The 4485-nt window shown below is 49.8% G+C and overlaps 1 protein-coding gene across 2 annotated transcripts in view; it reads left to right on the top strand.

Annotated features, from left to right (window-relative positions):
• VWA5B2 (von Willebrand factor A domain containing 5B2) overlaps positions 1-4485 on the top strand; it is a 38300-nt gene that overhangs the window by 828 nt on the left and 32987 nt on the right. The window lies entirely within an intron of this gene.

The following is a 4485-nucleotide window of genomic DNA, read 5'->3' as shown; positions in this document are numbered from 1 at the left end:
CAGTCTGTGCTGAGAGGCAGCGGCGGGGTGGGGGTGGGGGTGGGGGAGGCAGAGTCCTGGGCCATTTTTGCTCTAAATTACTTGTTTTATGGGTTAGTGGCCTGAGAATGAATGGGTCTAACGGTACGACAGGAAGAAAGTCCTGACCCCGGGTTCTGGTTTTAAAGGGGTTGACTTGATCTGGTGTGCAGTGGGCTCAGGGAGACTTGGAGCTGGTTTCCTGGCTTTAATGAGATGCTCAGGTGAGTTGCTTCCTGATGTCCAGTTCCCGTAAGTCTCCGCTGGCTTGTCACAAAGGAGTGCACCCGAGACACGCCGAGGCACTTCCTTGGGTTGTGCCTGGCACTCGGTGAGCGTGACACATTTCCCTCCCTGCCTGAACAGTGGGTTGGGAGCAGGCTGGCGCTCCCACGGCTGGAGGGCCCATTCTTCACGTCTGACGCGTACATCTGTGAGTGTGTGCGACCTTCTCCTTTTCCCACTCTTAGTGTCGAGCTTCAAGGACTAAAAATATGGAGGCTGCATTTGACCCTCCCAAGAGTAGCCTTGTACTCAGCCATGGCCCCAGGGTTTGAAGACTGCCTTGCTATTCCCTGGGGGAGAGGGCTGGTTTTCAATGTGGCAAGACAAGGCAAGTCTCCAAGGACAAATTGGAGAGAGTCCAGCAGAGGGCAATGAAAATGGTTCAGGGGCTGGGGGACGTGACTTATATAAGAGGCGGAGAGAACTGGGCTTATTTAGTTTGGAGAAGAGAAGATTGTGGTGGGATTTAATAGGGGCCTTCAACTCCCTGAAGAGCAGGTCCAGAACGGCTGGAGCTGGGCTGGTCTCAGTGGGGGCAGACGACAGGACAAGGAGCAATGGGCTCAAGTTGCTGCAAGGGAAGTTGAAGTTGGATATCAGGAAAAACTTTCTCACGAGGAAGGTGGTGAAGCACTGGACCAGGCTATGCAGAGAGGTGGTGGAGTCTCCATCCTTGGAGGTTTTCAAGACCCAGGTAGACAAAGCCTGTTGGGATGCTGTAGTTGGGGCTGGTCCTGCTTTGAGTGGGGGGTTGGGCTAGATGTGACCTCCTGAGCTCCCTTCCAACCCTCATTTCCTATGCTTCTCTGACCCTAAATCCTCTTTTGTTTCCAGGTAGGTTTTAAGAACCTGACAGGGGAGAGGGGGTTAGATGGAGGGACAGCCAGAGACAAGACAACTGTGATCACTCTTTGCCCAGCGCAGCCACCCAAACTTGGGCTTTGCGGCAGCAGACTGCGTTAGGGACGAGGGGATTTGTAGCATGTGCACCAGATGCAGTGGGTCTCCTCCCCTGAGCCCCGGAGGGAATTCACTCTCCATGTGCAGCCCATTGCGCATATTCTCAGCCAGGCAGGGCCCCGGCTTGGCAGGTCTGCAGAGCTTTTACCCATCCAGGCAGAGGAGCTAATAGCAGAGTGCACTTGGCAGGGAACGATCTGTGCTCGTTTCTTTCAAAGCAATCAAGTTATTAACGGGGGCGTAGCGTTGCTGGAGGTGCCGTCTTTCGGTTGAGAAGTCAAACTAAGGTCTTGACTATTTGTGCCTGGTCAGGATGCCTTGGGTTTGGTCTTTCCGCGTTACCCTAGCGTTGGACTCCTAATGCCTTGGTGAAGGTTTTGTGGAGAACCGGGAGGAGCGCTTTGCTTTCCAACCTAAACATTCACAGCATAGCTCCTGTATGAACCCTACCGCATTTTGCGTGAAAAGAAAAGGAGCTCAGCGTTGCAGTTACGGTGAAACAGGGATGGAAAACCCTGACTTCTCTACTACATGGGGGCAGCCCTAGATATCTTGCCACCCTCAGCAAAATGAATATTGCCACCTCTCCCCCTCGTTCATGTAGCTGGGCAGTCAGAGCCCACTGATCTCTAATCGGCTCCAGAAATGTCGACCCTCCAGTTCTGCTGCTCTGGGCATCTGTCCAGTTTATCTATATAACTGGCCAGCCCTGGTGATGTGAGCCATCAGTGAGGCAGCCGCCCTTGCCTTAGTCCACATGTGCTGTCACAGACAATATTCCCCAGATCTTTCTACCTTACATTGATTTCCTGTTCTGCTTTCTTGTACAAATCCACCACAATGTTACCAGTTTTACAATGGACATTTCCACTGGATTCGCCTGGGTCCATGCGGGCCATGCAGAGTAAGTAAGCATGCACAAGTGGTTGGCTTATGATGTGAAAAAACGGCATGTGCAAAACTTAAAACTTGAGAAATAGAGGCAGTAACGTATATCTCTCTATCTATCTATTGATCAATTTATCTATCAATAGGTGGATAGATAGATATAGATATCTATTGATAGATGTTTAGATAGATAGATATCTGTATTTTTATATATATATATGGCTGCATTTCAGTGGAAGATGCTAATGTTTGGCAAAGATTTAATTAATAAAAACAAACAAACAAAAAACTCTGCAATGTTTGAGTCGTAGTAAATGTTTTAAAGTCCTGAGATCTCCAGATATAAGAAACTTTAAAGGACAGCGCATTAATGAAGCGTGGTCATTTCCTGAGCAATCAGATGCTCTGGGGCAAAAATGTGGTTCAAATGGTTGCAACTTGGTTGTTTTCCGGGGGTTTGTGTCTTCTTGTAATAGGCCTGAGTTCAGCCCCGTGGAAAGAAAGCTGGTTCTGCTCTCCCTGGCTTCTCATTTCCCTGCACACAGCTTCCTCCCCTGACTCCGAGTCAGCTGGTCTATCTCAATACCAGTTCATTACATTAAGACCGCTGCCCTTGCCAGCTAAAATAGACGTGAACAGCCGACAGCTGCTCCCTCAGGTAACAGGTGAGAAGTGACAAGTGGAAGGTCGATGGAGACCGAACGAGCGAGCCGGCTTCCCCCGGTGATGTCTGATAGAAAACCCAGAAAGCCAGGGGGTAGCTGGCACCTTGCAGAGGTGAGGGGACCTGACCTCTCTGGTTGGAGATGCCCGGGATGAACAGTTAGTCGCAGGACGTGCTTCTGGATGGGGCGGAGGAGGAAGACGAGAGCAGGGCGAGGACCTGTGGGTCTGTTTTTATGCATTACCAACTGGCTTAGAGCAGCCTACATAAAACATGAGAGGGCCAGATGGGGCTTGTTTACTTTGGTAGAATAAATGTAAAGGGTATTGATAAAAAAGCAGCTGGATTAGCTTTTCTAGTAGGTCCCTGGTAAACAACTGAATGGCGTTGTGGCCAATCAGAGGCGGGCAAACACCGGGCTCGCCGGTTGTGCGTTAAGCATGGTGTCTTGGGCACACGTCAAGTGGCTCCAAGGTGAAATGTGTCTTTAATGGCCTTGCCCAGCCTCAATTAGTTGGCTCGGTTCCTTGCTTTCCCCTTTGCTGAAGATCAGGGCTGGGACGGACCCTAGGGTCGGGTGAGGAAAAGCGAACCCCCCGTCCCTGGGCAGGGCCAAGATAAGAGCTGGAGTGGAGTAATGATGTCCACTGCTGACTCCATATTGGAGGGCAGGGTCCATACAGGTGGGGATTGGGATTTCGTGCAGCAAGGACTAGAGTAATATATGTGGGATGGAATTGAAATACAAGCCCTAACAACATGAGAATTGCCGTTTACTAGGTCAGACCAGAGGTCCATCTGGCCCAGTCTCCTGCACCGCACAGGGGCAGAGAGTGGATGCTGAAAGGGAGGGTGAACTGGGTCTGACCAGGGGTTTTTTCCCCCCATTTCTCTCCTGCTTGCAGCTTCCAGCATTTAGGGTCTAGGAAGTTCTGATTCAGAGGCCGTGCCCCACACTCCCGTGCTCAGTAGCTCCTGATGCCCCTGTCCTCCAAGGATGTGTCCAATCCCTTTTTGAATTCAGCTAAGCTGGCAGCTTCCACCATATCCAGTGGCATCGAGTTCCACACTTAAATTATACACCATGTGTGAAAAGAACATGCTTTTACTAGGGATCAGGGCCCAGATCCTCGCTCCCATCCTACGCTGTTTTGCACCACTGAAGGGCTGCAAACCTGGTGGAAAACCAGTTTGAGTGGTCACCAAAGGATTCCTCCAGTGTAGGGCAAACCGCATAGAGGTGGCGTAGTTAGTCGTGTGTGTGATTTCAAGCTGTGTCCCAAACTAATACATCATTTTCCACACATATGTCTCGGGAGCAGAAGAATGCAGCCATGTGCTTTTGGAAGCCATGCTGTTTCAGTCCTTTTCTTTAAAAACGTGCTTATTTGTCTTCGCAGTTGCTTGATTTGGGTAGGCAATAACCACGCAAATTAGGAATGCAAATATTCAACCTAATTATGTTCAAGGTAGTAAGTTTTAAACTTACTATCCACTAGTTTTCATTTTGTGACTCCCCGCCCCCGGCATGTTCTTGGATTGTGAAACGATAGTCAATACTAAAACCCTGTTGACTTTCTCTTCACCACGTAGTATTTTATAAACCTTTCTCACCCCATCAAGCGTCACTTTTAAAGACTGAATAGGGTCTCTCCTCATATGGAAGCCCG

The sequence above is a fragment of the Gavialis gangeticus genome, unplaced genomic scaffold (assembly GCF_001723915.1).
Source record: "Gavialis gangeticus isolate Ggan-Ray unplaced genomic scaffold, GavGan_comp1, whole genome shotgun sequence".
In the NCBI taxonomy this organism is placed as follows: Eukaryota; Metazoa; Chordata; order Crocodylia; family Gavialidae; genus Gavialis; species Gavialis gangeticus.
The sequence above is the reverse complement of the archived record's forward strand: the minus strand, read 5'-3'. Positions and strand labels throughout refer to the sequence as shown.